This window comes from Gorilla gorilla, chromosome 21, assembly GCF_029281585.2.
Source record: "Gorilla gorilla gorilla isolate KB3781 chromosome 21, NHGRI_mGorGor1-v2.1_pri, whole genome shotgun sequence".
NCBI lineage: Eukaryota > Metazoa > Chordata > Mammalia > Primates > Hominidae > Gorilla > Gorilla gorilla.
In genome coordinates, this window is record NC_073245.2 from 24,625,902 (window position 1) to 24,644,980 (window position 19,079).

At 35.9% G+C, this 19,079-nt stretch overlaps 1 protein-coding gene across 5 annotated transcripts in view; it reads left to right on the top strand.

The window, feature by feature from the left end:
- MACROD2 (mono-ADP ribosylhydrolase 2) overlaps window positions 1–19,079 on the top strand; it is a 2,087,937-nt gene that overhangs the window by 665,263 nt on the left and 1,403,595 nt on the right. The window lies entirely within an intron of this gene.

Here is a 19,079-nt window from a genome sequence, read left to right on the forward strand (position 1 = left end):
CTCAAATGTAATTCAAAATACAACACACAGTGTCTTGATTTGTGAGAATTAGCTATCGTACTTCTTCTTTTGAAAATAACCCTTTAAACATTAAAATCAACAGATGACAGCTTTAGCAATCTGAGACAATTTCATGAATTGCAATATTTACTTATTTGGGAGGATGTTAAATGCTTTTAAAAATCCTTTGTACCTGATGTGAATATATAATAAATGTGTAGAGTATTTCAGTTGCATGTAATGATTGTGAAGCTGTAGGAAAGGTGGCTTTCCCAAGTCTTGAGTGACTGATTTCATCTTTTCTTCCCTGACTCCTTCTCTCCAAGTCTTCTAAAGGTATAACATCTGCACAGATGCAGGGAAGGACTACACTACAAAGATGTGCTGTCAATGAGCTTTGCAGACTGGTTCTTTTCCCTCTAGCCAAGCCTTTTTTCTTTCTATCCTAAAGAACCCTGGTCTCTTTTTATTTCCTGGCCAATCTTAATTTTTCTAATTTTCAACTCAAAAACACTGAGATTTATCTCCATTTCTCTGTCTTAAAGAGAAATATACACAAAGCAGTCAGAGCATTAGCTAACTCAGATCCTATTATGTGCTAAGTTCTATCTATCTATCTATCTATCTATCTATCTATCTATCTATCTATCTATCTATCTATCCGTCCCCTTTTAAGATTCACGACAACCCCATGAATTGGTACTATTATTATCTTCTCTTAAACAGAGGCAAAGGAAAGCTAAGTAACTTGTCTGAGATTTCCTGGCTGTAAAGTGGCAGGACCAGGCTTACAGTCTCCACAGTTTGGCTTTTGAGCCAACCCTCTTAACCATCCTGTTACCCTGCCTTTCAACAGTGTAAAACAACAGGAGCAATTCTGGTGTGCTGCGGAACGTAATTGGGGGATTTGGGTCAGAATTGAGAAAAAGCAAGAGTAATTCTTCATAGGCAGCCAAGAATACAAGAGCCTAAGAGCATCTACACCCATTTCTATAACTTAGACTGTAAGAGAAGTAGGAAAAGCATTTTGTTTTTCTGCTTAAACTTGTTGCACAGTAGAGGAAGATAATTTAGCTAAACTTGTTGGGGCTTTAAGAGGTAGGCCTCAGAGACTCAAAAATCAAAGTGAAGTGAAGTAAAATTAGCAATTGTTTTCTAAAAATTCATGTAACTCTTAGCAATGATTTAGGCTTTCCAAACAACGTAAATTATATATGCATATTACTTCTAATTATAATACCTTTCCTTCTAGATTATTGAACACTTACACAATAGGATTTTAATTGATTCTCACCAGCCTGCATCTCTAGTGTTTGATTAAAAATATGCCCATTGTCAAGAAAATAAATTCATTTAGGCATTTATAAGCATTTGTAGAAGATAGGTGAACAAAATTTAAATTAAAAAAATATAGTTATCTACATTTGAAAGAGTTCCTTATTATTTAATCCCTTTTGAAATATGCTTAGAATATCCTTTCAAGGAGATGATCTACAGATCTTTATTTGAATCTAACACTTTTAAACACTTTCCCTGATGTATAGATTCTTGAGTTTTGTTTTTGTTTTTGTTTTTTTTTTACATTTTGCCACTCAACAAGAACATAATTCACTTACAGAATTATTTTTGTGTGTCTGTAACAGCTGTGATTTTCCACCTTACTAAGCAGTTTGGAATTTATCAGTACATTTCTAGTTGTCTTATTTTTTAAATTTTTAATATTTTTTAAAAGAACATATGGAATCGTTAAATGAAATTTACAAGAGTTCATTGCTTTGGACTGAGTTCCAGCACTAGGCCCAACAGACCAGACAAAACCAGAATGGAACCGCTGTGCCACATAATCAAACTGAACTTTGAAACAAGCCAGTTTTTCAAAAGAGGAGATTTACAGCAACCAATCAGAAGGGGCCCAGTTTACCTGAGCTGGCATGATAAGGAAGTCGTCTCTGTTTTAATTCCATAAGGAAAGTAACTTTGAAACAACCAGTTCTCTTTTTTTCACGGTTTCTGCTTTTTCTTAGCCCTTTTCTGCCTATAAAGCCATACTCCTGATCAGTTCATTAGAACACTCATTCTGTTTTCTGGAATGAGATGTTGCCCGACTTTAGAATTCAATAAAAGCCTATTGGATCTTTAAATTTAAGAAAAACCGGGCCGGGCACGGTGGCTTACGCCTGTAATCCCAGCACTTTGGGAGGCCGAGGTGGGCAGATCACAAGGTCAGGAGATCGAGACCATCCTGGCTAACACGGTGAAACCCCGTCTCTACTAAAAATAAAAATAAAAAAATTAGCCAGGCGTGGTGGCGGGCGCCTGTAGTCCCAGCTACTCAGGAGGCTGAGGCAGGAGAATGGCGTGAACCCAGGAGCGGAGGTTGCAGTGAGCCGAGATTGCACCACTACACTCCAGCCTGGGCAACAGAGTGAGACTCCATCTCAAAAAAGAAAAAGAAAAAGAAAAACCAATTATGTCTTTAAATTTGTTGTAATTTTGTCTTTTGACAGGATCTTTATGAAGTTACATGCCATTGACAATCTTTGCTGTGTTGTTGTAACTTCAGGTATGCTCCTGCAATGAGCATGCCAGTTGGACTCTTAGACAATGGCCATCTGAATAAGCAAAAATTTCAGTTGTTTTAAAAAATAAGTGTGGTATTCATTTTGTAATTTATTAAAATAACATTTGAATTTTCAAACTAGCTATTCCCTGAGATTCAGAGGTCTTTTTGCCTGCTTTTTTTTTTTTTTTTTTTTTTTAAGATGAAGTAATCTGGCTATAAGGAATATTGATTATATTAGTCTAAGGAGACTTACAGAGAAAGTAAGCTTACTGTAGTGTGAATGATGCTTCTCTTTCTATTAAGGGTGGACATTCTAAATATGACTGCATAAGGAATAATTCTGGCAAAAATCAGTCCTTCATTTTCTCTTAAGATATTTAGAATTTAAATATTATATGTCAAGGTTAAAAGTTAGAAACATGTAAGGAAATATTTATGAACTTACAATATGAAAACCTGTTTTCTTTATGGAACTCTTTGGTTATATGATTGGATAGGTAAAAACAAATTTGTAAAATATGGTAGATATGGGAAATTGTCAATATATTTGTAATTCATGCAGCAAACATAATATTTAGGAAGTATGTTATTCTGTTTTCTTAAGTACATAATGATAAGGGTTATTTTCTCCACCAAGCCCCTTTTCTACATTTGTGGTTTTCATTTTTGCTGTTTTTATGTTATTATTGATAGTATCTCAATACCAACCTGCTGTTGTTAATTTGTGACATTCCTTATTTAGTCTGGAAAGTGGAAGGTAGTAGATAGTTAAAAGTTTTTGGTGTCTGATACAGAGGTGTTTATTTAAAAGTATAGTAAACAAAATTAAATAAATTGAGATGTTTTTGAAACATGGCTTCTCTAACTCCGAAGAACTTTATGACAAAAAAGATCTCTTATGATAATATTTTAATGTAAAATACAAGAAATTCTTTGAATTAAAAAACATTGTCTTGATTATCACCATTTATGCATATATTGAAAGTTCTCATTTAAGTGGTAGAAATTATTTGAAATAGTGTTAGTTTCCTGTGGCTGCTGTAACAAACCACCACAAACCTGGTGATGTGAAACAACTGAAATTTTTTCTCTCACTGTTCTGGAGGTCAGAAGTCTGAAATCAGTGTCACGGTGTGGAAGTCCAGATGTGGGGGAGCTCTGCTGCGTTCCCGCAGAGGCCCTGGAGAGGAATCTTTCTCTTTCCTCTTCCTGCCCGTAGTGGCCACTTGCCTTCCTTGGCCTGTGGTTGCATCACTCCAGTCTCTGCCTCTGTGGTCACGTTGCCTTCCCCTTATTTGTCTGGGTTGAATTTCCCCATGTGTCTTTTATAAAGACATATGTGATTCATTTTAAGCCCATCTGGATAATCTAGAATAATTTCCCCATCTCAGAATTCTTAATCTCATTTGCTAAGACCCTTTTTCCACCGACGGTAACATTTACAGGTTGCAGGGGTATCTTTGGGAGCCAACATTCAGCCTACTCTGGTAATCTTTATTCATATTTAATCTTCTTCAAAGGAAATTGAAGCCAATGAAAAAAGCAATTTCACTAAACTACTCTGAGTTGGTGATAAATAAAAAATCCCTATTTCTCCAACTGGTGTTGCATGTAAAGTTACCTGCTATATATTGCCACCTGGATGGGCTGCCTTCACATGAACTAAGTTCAAATAAACTTAAAAAACCAAATTCATCATCTTTTTTCCTGAGGTAGCAACTCCTCTTGGCTCCGAATTCTCCTTGTAGAGTCACCATCATCCCAGTTATCGAGGCTTCCCTTGGCAGTCATCTCTGACTCTCGCTTCCTTCTCTCCCACATCCTGTCCTTAAACGACCTCCCTCTTGAGTTTTCACATACTTAAAACATCACCAGACACATAAGTCCATTGAAACCACCTCAGGCCTTTTTAATTTAAAGACTGGGGTATCATCATAGCCTCCTAACTGGCCACCTCATGTTAGTATTCCCCTATGGCATTCTCTCTTATAGCCACTGGGTTAATATTCCTCAAACACTACCATGGCCATCTAATTTTCCTGCATAGACATATTGTTTGGCTCCTTATTTCATCTGAAGTTAAATATAAACTCAGCCTGGCCTTGATTTATTTTGTAGCCTTACTTCTGATGCTCTCCTCACCTGACACTTTGGGTCCAGGAGCATTGCTCTCTTCACAGCCCCCTGGGTGTGCCATTTCCCACAACCCGCCACACCCCCACTTCTGACATGCCTTTTCCCATCTTGCCTTTCAAAAGTCTACTCACCTTTCAAGATCCATCTGAGATGTGGCCTGAAGTAGGACATTTCCCTTTCTCATTTCTAAGTAATGTCTGCCACATTACCAGCTTGAGTTACACTTGTCCATAAGCTTGTCATCCCTTTGGAGGATGGACACTGAATGAGCAAAGATGATGCCTTGTCCATTGTTAAATTTCTTCAGTGTTTTGCACAGAGTAAGCATTTAATAAGCATTTCTCAAATGAATTTTGTAAAGGCCACCACTGGAAGTAATTTGCTGTTTTCACATCGATTTGTATATTCCTCCTTCTTTCCATGTGCTTCTTTGATCACATATTATTCATAAACCTTGTGACTGTTTTTCATGCCTAACATTTGGTCACAATTTTGGCTCTTTCCTTCTTATCCCTCCCAACGCCCAACTGGAGTTTAATTTATTTTCCTATATGGTCCTGTCAGCAGAACTCTTCAGAGAATTTGGGCAAATCAGGACTTCCAGAGAGAGTTTTACTTGAATTGCCTGTAAGTCTGTAAATGTTGTGGGGCATAGAATGATAGGAAAGACCTCTGGTTTTCAATACTGAAGGCTTTTTATTGTTAAGATATCCAAAATAGGCATAGCATGTTTAAAAGTAAAAACCCTGGACCTGCTCTCTCTCTTTCATCTGAAATTATGTGTTTGCCAGAGTATAATAGCTCTAGACAGGAAGTTATGCCCTCAGGGCATAATTCTTGCAAGGAAGAGAATAAAAAGTTTAGACTCATGTGACATCCTGAATCTCAATCCCTTCATGTCTGGGCAATCTGCAGGGAAAACTTTTGTTCTAGTCTTTGCCAGAGAGAACTCTGGGGTTAGCATTTTAGTCCACAGTCCCCTGATGAATATTTATTGAGTGCAGAGTGCAACGAGGATATGGAGGTGAAGGTGGTGTGGCCTGTGTCTTCAAGGAGCGGTGTCCCTATAGTTGTCAGAAAGAAACTCCAGGAAAATCCTAAAGGGGAGTTTAAAATTGCAGATACCACAGTTATACAATCAGTGTTGAGTTATTTCCGTTTTCCTCATGATCAGAGGCCCCTGGAGAGGCACTCTGGCATTGTCCTAGTATTACTATCCTGTGGCTATTTCAATTATTGCTTGACTTTTTCCCAATGCTTTCACTCATCTTGTCATGGTTTGGGCTAGAGGTTCCTTCACTACACCCACTAGCAAAGGTGACGGAGCCAGATTTGTACCAGAAAAGTCACTAAAATGCTCCATTTTCCAACTTTCCAAAAAGCAGCAATACTGATCATACTCATAAGTAAATAAAGCTCATTGATATTGAATTATCTCTACCCAAAAAGAATGTCCATCACAATAGTGTTCATAAATGAGAGGCCCTTCTTTGCAATACAAAGGTAAAAAATGCAACATAAAATTGTATATTGTGCTGGAAATTAATTTTTACTTATTAATACATTATAACAGTTACTTTCTGCCTGATGTATTTGTCATTTACAAAGACACAAGACCTTATTTCCATATTTCAGTCAGTGCTTTATTTTGATCAATACTGTATTCATGTATGTAACTCTCATATCATACTCTTGAGTTATGTTGAAGTTTTGAACAACTATTAGACAAATAATGAATATTACATGTTGGGTACAAGCATCCTTTGAAAAATCAAGAAGATAAAAGCAAAGCCAAGAGTATATGATTCATTTTAATGTAATACTGGGATAAAAATGTGAGGATGTGATGTCAAATGGTAATAAATGCTGAGTTTTCCCAATGATATGAGACAAATTTGACAGAATACAAAATTTTAATACAAAATTTAGTTTATAAACTAAATTAGTCTAATGTTCAATGGGAAAAGTGGAATTTGATTTATTTATGTTTTGCTTTACTGCATTTATTAATTTTTAAATACCACACAATTTATTATCAAGGTTTATTTATCTTCATGTTTACTTGATGTAATTCTATTGCTCATTATATTGCACAGAGCTTGTCACCTATAAGAATAAGAGTTCTATGAAAATGGATCATTTTAATGTGATAATGAATGGAATAGGAGTTTAGCTTCATTTCATTTTTCATGATAGAATTTGTTTCAGAAGTTCCTATCCTCCATATCAATGTCATGCCCAAATATTTCTGGCTTAATAGGAACTTCTGAAACAAATTCTATCGAGAAAAATGAAATGAAGTTAAATTCCTATTCCACTCTCTGACCCCCGTCTCTCCTTCTCTGTCTTCCTCCTGGCCTCTTGCCTCCCTGCCCTTCTCCCTCCTTCCCTCTCTTCTTTCTTTCACCGGAGGGCACTACAGCATTTAAGCTTACACCCCTGATTGAGGACCGTCCCTTTCTTAGGGACTCCAGAAGAAACACCTGCAATGTTGAGACACGAAAGGCAAGAGTGATCCTGGAAAGCCAAATGGGTGCCTGTAGAAGAGGAAATGATGCACAGGGATTTTGCTTTGATTCATCACCAGGTTGACTAGGTAACCAGGCTTCTTACCATTCATGTGATCTGCACCTGTGATCAAAAGCCTTCTTTATATTCTGTGAGAATAAAAGAGGATGGCCACAAAATATTCTAGAATCTTCTCAGTGTATTGTACTTCGTATCTACAACAATATTTTGAGCACCTACTAATATAAGGGACTGTGCCTTGTGTCCAAGATAGAAAAAATAAAATAGCTCCTGCTCTATTTGGGGAAGAAGGTCAAAATCAGGGTAAGGGAATCCAGAGGAAGCAAAAACTGATACTGATGGAGTCTGTTTAAGTAAAGGCACTGAATTGTGGAAAGGTAAAACACATATGAAGACTGGAATTCAAATAAGAAGGTCTCCCAAAAGCTGAAATGCAGAATAATGATAGTAGATAAAAATAATCTCTGACCTGAGATGGTTTTTCATACTCTACAAACAAGGTGGGATTTGTTAATAGAATACACCTACTAAAAAATGAGACTGGAGGGAGCTGGTGGGAGGAAGGAATGGCCTGAGAGAACAGGTGGGAGAAGAATAGAGATTCAGAAAGATTCCATCAAACACTTTTGCAGCTGCCTTTCTATACTGGTTTGAAGTCCTAGTTTGCCTTGATTTACATGTGTCTAACAGTTGACTCTACTGGTATATGTGTCTCCAGCTTTAAGAAGAAGAAAAAATCCACTCTAATGATGGATATTAGTTGCCACTTAAAGATGCTCTTCAGATACTAGTGTTCCAGTTAACCATTAAAGATATATAACCCCTGTACAAGTTGGCAACCATACCAGGTCATTGATTTATTATCATTAAACTGCCTAATTAGTAGTTATGTTGAGATGAATGCTGGGTAAAATATTAAAATGAATGCTAAATGAAAAATACATCTCAGGCTTGTAAGCTCCCACCTTTTGTAGTATTTCTGTGTTCCCTGACACCCTGAAGCCTAATCGTGCCTTCTGTATAGTTTTACATGTGTAGACTCTCTTCTTCGTTACGATTTGCCAATCCCCTGTTGCTCACATTGTACTACAGCAATAATCTTTGTCATTTTTGAATTGGTGTCCAGGTGGTTGCTGTCACATTACATCCATTTTTAAATGTTGCTCAAACCCACTGAGGTGACATGCGGTTTTCCAACAGTGTGAATTTTTTTTTTTTCCAAATTTTGTCTCTTCAATGGAAGAAAAATTTGCTGTCTTCTTTGACAGCTGGACAAGGAGAGATTACAATCTCCTTTCCCTCTCAGTATTCTCTGGCAACATCATGAATAAGCAACATTTTAGATGGTTGACTTCCAAAAAATGTTTCTTGTCAAGCTCCTGTCAGGATTTTGGAAGTCAGGGAACAACTTTTTTCCAGTTGTGATTTTCTATAATTTCATTTCTGAAGTCTGAATTATGATTTTTTTTTCTTTCTGGGTTTTTTCTTTCTGTAATAAAAGGCAGAATGGGAAGAAAAAGTAGCTCAGTTCCTTTTTGTGTTGATGTAGAGGGTGGTACATCATTAGAAATCTATAATCGGATTTTCTAAACTGGTAGTTTAATTATTGTTATATTTTAAGTTGAATTATCTGTATCATGAGCCAATGTCTAAATAACCTTTCAGTGATCATTTTTATGGTATCAGATGATTTTTTAAAATATTATTACATTTCATACTTACAAAAGATACTGGGAAATACATTAGACATTTCAGAATTTCTCTCAGTTATGACTATAAGAATGAAAAGAAAGTCTTTTAAACAGTCCTGGGATTTTTTTTTTTCTGCGGCTATCTAGTCTACTTCAAGTTATAATTTTCAGTGGTTCTTGTTGGTAACCCCAATTTAGGCCGCTCTAGAGATAGGCCTCGACAGGATTATTTATAGAGAGAGAGCTCAGCTTAGTCGTTGACAGCATGGACTCAGAAGATGGGCCAGCCCTAAACCTGATTCTGCCAGGATTCATGTGACCTTGAATAAATTTCTTACCCTCTCATTTGCTCAGTTTCCTCATCTGTATAATGAGGATAATAAAAATCATATTTACTCCATGAGGTTGTTGTAAGAATTAAATGAGTGAAGCTGGGTGTGGTGGCTCACACCTGTAATCCCAGCACTTTGTGAGGCCATGGCTGGAGGATCACGAGATCAGGAGATCGAGACCATCCTGGCTAACATGGTGAAATCCCGTCTTTACTAAAAATACAAAAAGTTAGCCAGGGGTGGTGGCATGTGCTTGTAGTCCTAGCTACTCGGGAGGCTGAGGCAGGAGAATCGCTTGAACCCAAGAGGCGGAGGTTGCAGTGAGCCAAGATCGTGCCACAGCACCGCAGCCTGGGCGACAGAGCAAGAGTACGTCTCAAAAAAAAAAAAAAAACAGAAAGAATTAAATGAGTGAATATGTGTTAATCTCTTAGGTTAGCAGCACATAGTAGGCATTGTGATGGTAAAAGAATACATACATATCTAATTTATATCCAGCCTCACATTTTGGTACTGGGAAACTGGATATCTTTTTCAACAATGGTATTCATAGTTTAATCTCGGCAGCAACAAAGTGCCCTGGGGTTCCTGACTGAGGTAGAAGAATTTAAAAGTGTAAGCTGTTTCCATTTTAGTGTAGTCTAAGGTAACCCTCTCCTTTCTTTTTTTCCTGTTATGAGTAAGCTTAATTTTTTTAATATATTGAGTTTACCTTTAAAGAAGTTAACACATCATTAAGATCTAGGTACCTTCTTCAACTCTCCCCATTCACTCATTCCATTCCAATTTCATGTACTCCAATCAACTTTGGTATGTTTTGAAATGTTTATTATTATTTATCCAACTCTAGAAGGTTCTGGTAGAGTTAATTCCTGAGGCTAGGGAAATTCTTTTAATTAATAATCTTTCTGTTAATCACCCCATAATCTCCATCAGCCCTCCAATCCACCCTGTCTGTGGCCAGACAGGACTGTGGTTTAGTTCAGTTGCCGTCAGGATACACATACACAATTCAGTGAGAATTTTGCCACCATTTTTCCTCCTTCAGAAGTTGATTACAGAATAGCCATCATGCAATAAAAGTCTACAGGCTTCTCTAATTCTCTTGCAGTTCACAGTCCTTTAGCCAACAGCAACTCTACACCATCAAAAGTAGGATTTACTGAGGTATCACTTAAATTCCCCCTTGATTTAAGTTCTTAAGTTTCAGGACCACTTAAGTATTATGAATGACAAATCAACACTCACATAGTATTGCAGAAGGATAGCTTGAGTAAGTCTAATGGGGAACACTTTTTTTACAAGCTCAGGGTAGGGGATATTTTTTGTCACTCCCTCAAGCAAGCGAACTACCACACCAGTAGAATTATAAATCGTTCTCAACTCTCCCTCCCTTTCTTTTTGTTCCACCTCCAGACCATAGTAGGGGTTTAAAATTTTTGTTGTTGTTGTTTACTTTTTTGGTACTTCGGGGTTACCTGTGAACCCCTTTCCAGAATATTTTACAGGCATACAATAAAGTGCAAAAACTTACTTAGGAAATCAGTTTTATGGAAATATACTGATCACGATTTTGAAAAATGTGAAGACTAATTTATGTGCTTTTATTTTAACACATTAAATAACAACAGCTAACAACAGGTCAAAAAATCACTGCAATTCCCAAGTACTGATGGGTATAAGTGAAATATTGAGATTTCTATAGCAACTGGAATCTAATAGGAAAATAACTGTGATTTCTACTGTTGACATAGTCACAAGTTTTCCTGAAACTACTTTGCTTTTTTCCCTCATTCACAAGTGAAGGAAATGGGAAGATTCACTCAGAGATTAGTGAAAAGGATATATTTTTTTTCTAAGTTCCTGAACCCTAAGTCCCTGAGGATGCAGACATATATACATCTAGTTTTCTATCCCTGAGGAGCTTTATAGTCTACTGGGAGAGACAGGTGGCAAGGTCAACGAGTGCTGAGAAGTGGGGCCACTATCACCCCATAATCTTCATCAGCCCTTAAATCTACCCCAAATTATCTAATACAGGCACACCTCAGAGATAGTGTGGGTTTGGTTCCAGACCACTGAAATAAAGTAAACAGCAATAAAGTAAGTTATGCAATTTTTTTGGTTTCCCAGCACATATGGAATTTATGTTTATATTCTACTATAGTCTATTAGGTGTATAATAGCATTATGTCTAAAAATACAATGTAAATATCTTAATTTAAAAATATTACTAAAAAAATGCTAGCAATCATCTGAGCCTTCAACAAGTTGTAATCTTTGCCGGTGGAGGCTCTTGCCTCAGTGTTGATGGCTGCTGAATGGTCAGGGTGGTGGTTGCTGAATGCTGGGATGGATGTGGCAATTTCTTAAAATAAGAAAACAAGTTTGACACATGGATTGACTCTTCCTTTTATGAAAGATTTATCTGTAGCATGCAATGTTGTTTCATAGCATTTTACTCACAGTAGAACTTCTTTCAAAATTTGTATCAGTCCTCTCAAACCCTGCCACTGCTTTGTCAACTAAGTGTATGTAATATTCTAAATCCTTTTTTGTCATTTCAACATTGTTCATAGCATCTTCACCAGGTATAGTTTCCATCTCAAGAAACTATTTTCTTTACTCATCCATAAGAAGCAACTCTTCATTGGCTCAATTTTATCACAAGATTGCAGTGATTCAGTCACATATTTAGGCTCCACATCTTCAGGCTCCAGTTATCTTGCTGTTTCCACCACATCTGCAGACTTCCTCCAGTGAAGTGTTTGAAGCTGTCAAAGTCATCTGTAAGGGCTGAAATCAACTTATTCCAAACTTATGTTCCTGTTGATGTTTGAATTTTCTTCCATGAATCACAAATGTTCCTAATGATATCCAGAATGGTAAATCCTTTCCAGAAGGTTTTCAGTGTCCTTTGCCCAGATCCATTGGAGTAATCACTATCTATGGCAGCTATGGGCTTACAAAATGTATTTTTTAAATAATAAGACTTGAAAGTCAAAATTGCTCCTTGATTGATGGGCTACAGAATGGATGTTATGTTAGCATGCAAGAAAACAACATTAACCTCGTTGTACATCTTCATCAGAGCTCTTGGGTGACTGAGTGCATTGTAAATGAGCAGTAATGTTTTGAAAAAAATCTTTTTTTCTAAGCAGTAGGTCTCAACAATGGGCTTAAAATATTCATTAAACCATGCTGTAAGCAGATGTGCTGTCATCCAGACTTTGTTGCTCCATTTATAAAGCACAGTTAGAGTAGATTTAACATAGTTCTTAAGGAACCAAGGATTTTTGGACTGCTCAGTGGGCACTGGCTTCAATTTAAAATCATCAGCTGCATTAGCCCGTAACAAGAGAGTCAGCCTGTTCTCTGAAGCCTTGAAGCCAGGCATTGACTTCTTCCCTCTACCTATGAAAGTCCTAGATGGTATCTTCTTCCAATAGAAGGCTGTTTTGTCTAGATTGAAAATCTGTTAGTTAGCATAGACACTTTTATTAATTGTTTTAGCTAGATCTTCTGGATGACTTGCTGCATCAGCACTCGCTGCTTCACTTTCTACTTTTGTGTTATGGAGACAGCTTCTTTCCTTAATCCTCATGAACCAACCTCTGCTAGCTTCCAACTTTTCTCTTCCAGCTTCCTCACCATTCTCAGACTTCATAGAATAGAAGAGAGTTAGGATCTTGCTCTGGATTAGGCTTTGGCTTAAATGAATGTTGTGGCAGGTTTGATCTTCTATCCAGACCACTCACACTTTCTCCGTATCAGCAGTAAAGGGCTGTTTCACTTTCTTATCATTCGTGTGTTCACTGGAGTAGCACTTATAATTTCCTTCAGGAACTTTTCCTTCGCATTCACATCATGGGTAACTATTTGGTGCAAGAGGCCTAGCTTTTGGCCTCTCTCAGCTTTTGATGTGCCTTCCTCACTAGGCTTAATTATTTCTAACTTTTCATGTAAAGTGAGAGATATGCAACTCCTCCTTTCACTTGAACAACTAGAGGCCATTATATAGTTATTAAGTGGCCTAATTTCAATATTGTTGTGTCTCAGCCAATCAAAAGGCCCAAGGAGAGGAAGAGAGATGGGCAATTGCTGGTTGGTGGAACAGTGAGAACACACAATATTTATCAATTATGTTCTCCTTTTTTTATGGGCATTATTGGTGGTGCCCAAAACAATTGCAATAGTAACATCAAAGATCACTGATCAGAGATCACTATAACAGATACAATAATAATGATAAAGTTAGAAATATTGCAAAAATCACCAAAATTGTGACACAGAGACACAGAGTAAGCATATACTGTTGGAAAAAATGGTGCTGATAGTCTTGCTCAACACATGGTTGCCACAAACCTTCAGTTTATAAGAAAAAATGTAGTATCCGTGGAGCACAGTAAAGTAAGCTATGCCTGTATTTAAAAAAATAAAATAAAATAGAAGAATAAAATCCTAGGTTGAATATTAATAAAATAATGTTTAGAAAACATTAGTATTTTTACTGTTGCATAACAAAATATCCAAATAAAACTTACATGTTTTATATGTGAATGCCACTTTACATAATTCCCTTAGCTCTGCTTTCAAAGTACTGTTGCTGCCCAATGTCATATCCCCCTCCATCCATTTTTCTATGTGGAAATTCTGGAGCCCCCACTGGGTTTTAAAACAAAAAATAGGTTAAAAGTTAATTGCAGTCTCTTAACATTATTATTATGTCAGTGCAATGCTGAGAACTTGTTGGTTGAGTGATGGTGGCAACTGTTACACAGTGGTCATATGGCAGATTGTAACCCTGAGGCTATCCACAACTCAAAGCTCATGTCATTGCCAGCTAGGGTGATAACTCATACCGGGCATTTTTGTTTACTAGTGCAAATGGCACTGACATTTTGTGAAAACATTGTAAAAAGTTTGATTCATTTGGTCTATTTGAAATTAAGACAGGCTTGATGAGCTCTAGGAGCATTCACAAATTTAAATTTATAGAGATGTTAAAGCATTTTATATTACTTTGTGTCATACCATTCGTTATGTACTCTTCCTTAAAAGAAGGAGGAAAGGAAAGGAGATATTAAGTTAAGTGTGTTAATAGGTTATACCAGTGTTTGCATGTTAGATAGTCATGTGGTTTAGCTTGTTACTTGGCATATGTGGACCCGATTGTCAGATGACAAGGCACCTGTGGTAACTGTCCTTTGTTCACAGCTGCAGCCTCAGCTTATGCCACAGTACCTGAAACCTGGTATTTTATAAAGATTTGTTGAATGAATGTATGGGTAGGTAAATGAATGGATAGTTGGATGCCTGGATGTGTGGATGGATAGAATTTTTTTTAAAAAACCCAAAACTCCCTTAAGCTGTAGTTAGTCATGTATAACATGGAAATAATAATACGTAACTGATAAGATTATTATGTGAATTAAAAACAATAATGTATATAAAGTACTTAGCTTGCATGTAAGTGGGAAATAAATTGTAGCATTAATAAAAATATATAATTCTGGTTCTATTAAATAACTAAATATTTTTTGCCAATAATTAAAACTGACTGCTTTTGTGAGTCTAAGAAACAGCAGTGAACTTAGATTACAGTTTTATATTCTTTGCGTCTAGAAAGTGATGTTTCATCACAAGGCAAGGGCTTTCTTCTCATGACAAAGAGCCTGATATAGCTGCTTAATAAGTGTTAGTAACACTGAAAGGATCTACAGTAAATCTGTTAGAAAGCTGTGATCAAAAATGTGAGTGCCGATCTTCAAAAGCCCATTTCAAAGCTTGTTTGCTATAATACTATGTAGTGGTTTATTTGCCTTTCTTTGTAACTCATTAAATTTAAAATTTGGATCCATCCTCATGGGGTTTTCAGAAATGGTTTTATAATTTAGCATTCCAATCACACTTCTTATTTGCAGATTATTATATAATAGTTTTTTTGTCCCACTGTCTCACCCCAGTGTAGATTATTAAGTCCATATCATTGCAATTTGCCAAAACTCTCTGGATAAATGTCTATGAGAGCCAAGGCTCCATTTTACTTGTTTATCGAATACGGAATTAACGAACTATCTTAAAACAATGTTTATAACTAATGTTTATATGACAGAAAATTGGTGCTGATCGTAGTGTACATATGCAAACTAATGCTATTTTGTTCTCCTTGCCTGAATTCTGGCTACACAGGCAGAATTATATTGCTGTTGTGTTCAAAGTTCAAATACAGTAGTAACTCCAGATGCCATTTTTGTGTTCTCGTGCACTTGCAGTGGGTAACCAAAAGCAAACAACAAAAACAAACAAAATTGGGACAGGTGAGAGGCAGTGGCATGGAAGGGAGTGTAGGCAGGAAACAAACAATATGATGACTACAGGATACTACATTCTGATGAAGACTTTACACTTATGGATTGAACAACTGTTAGAAAAAGATCAAACATATTATTTGCACAGGGGTAATGATTATTTTAGAATTACTTCCTGTCAGTGATAAATAGCTTTATTTAAGCAAAATCCAACCTCTTGAAATTGTTCTCCCCTTCAATGCTATTTTTGTCATTATTTTTTCTTCACTTAAATTACATATAACTGTAAAGCTCTTTGAAAAATAAAGTATATTATCTAGATGCATCTATTTAAATTGAATGGGTATTAAATTTATTAAACATATTTACAAAATATAAGTAAGACATGAATTTAATATGAGTCTGTTGAATTTTTCATTGTAGTTGAATGAATGAATAATATATTCTAGTCAGCCTTTTCATTTTCTGGTGCTTCTTTTTAGCACCCATAGACTTTCATATATTGTACACATTTTCTTCTCTATATCTAGTTTTAGAAAATAAAATGTTGGGAACACAGAATTGACTTCTGGAGACTGGGAAGTATATAACTAAAGTAATATGTGTTTGCTTTTTCTAATTTAATTTTGATTGTGGTGTGCTTAATTTATAATCTTTTAAAATGTTTTAATTTTACTCAAATAGATCTGTACATACTTTTTATACTCAATTAACATAATTATTTAGCTATCATACTTCCGTGTGTAAGATTTCTAGAACATCGCCATAATGCAGCACTTTGGTTTGCAGGAGAGAAATTTTCATGGTACATTATATACTTGTATTCAAGTGAAAATATTGTTAATATTGGTTGCATTTGAAGGATTCTTTCAAAAGTACGTGGTGCTCAAGATGGATTTAAATGGAACATGCAAGAGACAGTAATAACAGAGAGATCACATTCTCTCTGTAATTTATTTTAATGCCATTACACAGGGAATTCAAGGCAGATAAAAAACTCCATTTACAGAAACCAAATGTGCAGAAATGGATTGTCATAATTCCAGATGAAATCAATAATACATACTCTCTGGCATATTTTTTATTAGAAATAACTTGGAAAAATTTATATTTTATACTAAGTAAATATATAAGTTATAAGAAATAACTTATATATTAAATAAATAAGTTATAAGAAATAACATATATTAAATAAATGAGTTATAAGAAATAACTTGGAAAAATTTATATTTTATACTAAGTAAATATACAATCATAGCCTTAAGACCTTTTGCGGCATTACTTTCCCCTTGATGAATTACAATGCAATTTTCTAGCCTACTAATTTTATTAAGGAAGCTAATGACTGGAGCAAAAGTCTAATCAGCTGCCAATCAGGATTCCTTGAAGCGCAGAGTGTCAAATATTGAAGCAATTTTTACAACTCATAAAAGCACTTATGTTCCATGGTATGTCATAAAACTTGTGATGAAAATCTAGCATTGATGAAGCTACCTTATTTCTCAAGTGTTTTTCCTCAAACAAACAGCTTTCATATTTCACCAAATCTTTCATTAATATTCAAGTCTATTAATATAGCACTATTATGTTATCTGTTATAGTATTATATTATCCAACTATAGCAAGATAATTAGTTATATATAAATGTCAGTCAGAGAACTTAGTGGATTCATCATAAAAGCTGTAATGGTGGAATTTTTTTTTCCATAGTAAAAAAATTGGTCTTTCTTCTGATAATGTTAGAGTGGGTTTTTGTTTTTATGTTACAGAAACAATGAGGCAGCACACTTTGCTTTCACCCTTTGCATCATTATGTTTGCATTGTTTATTTTTAAGATAATGGTACATTGTTTCATGAAAAGTAACCATATTTCAAATCATTAATTCACTTGTCATTTATCATTTTAATACCAGAAAGTAGTTACCTTCGTGTGTTTGAAGGTACTGTATAATTGTATTTCTTTACCATGTCAACTTCCTGTCTCTTAAAACACAGCAATTACGTGTGTGTTTATGTGTTTCTTCATCTGTTTCATGCATATAAATATGTGCGGGTGTCTGGGGTTTTGTTGTTAGCTGAGAGGTGAGGAGTGTTTCCACACATCTGAATATTTGCTGCCGACCTTCTTGATGATCCGTCTGTTAATGTTTTTATCAAGCTGGCACACCTCATGTGGGATCTTAATAAAGTAATCAGCATTTTCCCTCTAAAACAAGTTTGAGAAAATCCTAGTTAAACTATTCTCTTCAACACTTGAAGGCCTTGGTTGTACAGCAATCAGCTACTAATTCAGGAGGATTTATTTGGCTTTTCCTGAGTTCTCTGAAAAATCTATTTGTGTAAAAAGAACATACTGCATGATCCCCAGGGCTCCTGGAACTGAAAACTCAAGGATTTAGACAAAGCTACCCAGTTTGTTTAATCATTTGAAGTTTTGTTTCAGCAGCTGATGCTTTCCTCTTACATTTTGGCAGAGGCAGAAATCTCAGATGATTGTTTTTGGGTACACATGTAAAAATTTTCTCATTAACCTTGGGGGTGGTGTAATGATAAAAGAGATAACATTTTGTTTCAAAAAAATAATACTAACTGAGCACATATTTCAATGCATTGCAAATCTGAAGGAATTGTCATGGCTAACACCATCTCAGTCTCAGTATTTGTGCCCCAGTTTTTTTTCAGGTCAAGAATGTAGGGAAACACTGTACTAAGTTCTCATTGGATCCCTTGATGCCTCATAAGACACCCAGACCCTTAGCTCTCAATTTCATTTCTAAATGTACCCCAGCTACTAGAATCTCTCTCACAATGATGACAAACATCCCCTTTAATAGGACAGATAAATATTCCTGTCACTCTTGACTGAGAGACAATACTCCAGGTCTAGGGGACATGATGTGCAAGGAACTTCCCATGATTCAGGCACCACTATTCCTGTTCATTTTTTTTCCATTGCCCCGGGATTTACAGCTTTCAGGAGTACCTTCATGTTACTCTTCTCATAAGAGGGCAACACCATATTTTTCTCACTGAATCAGAAAACCCAACACCACCTCTTTCCCCAGAGCACTGCCATTTGCATCCTATCCAGCTAGGTAGGGCAAAAGTGTCTTTCATTAGACTAAGGACCTCCACAGGTAGTGCTTCATTTTCATTTACCTTTGCCTCCATAGTGCCTTATACGTAGTGCCTAAATACGGATGGTGGGTGACTGCTTAGAGTAATAATAGCTAATATTTTTGTGACATTAGAAATGGACACAGTGGTAATACAGGTCAGGATTATAACTCAAAATCTTGGCAATGTGATGTTTATTGGAACAAAGGAACCTAAAGATCAGAATGCTTTCTCTATGTAAGATGACTAGGCCTGTAAAGTAGAGTGGGTCACTATTCTACAGAAACACAGATATCAATATTTACATTACAAATAAGATATATTAGGCCATTTATACAATTTACAAAATGGTTCATTATAGGACTCACTAACTGAAAGTACCCAGATGACATTGAACGT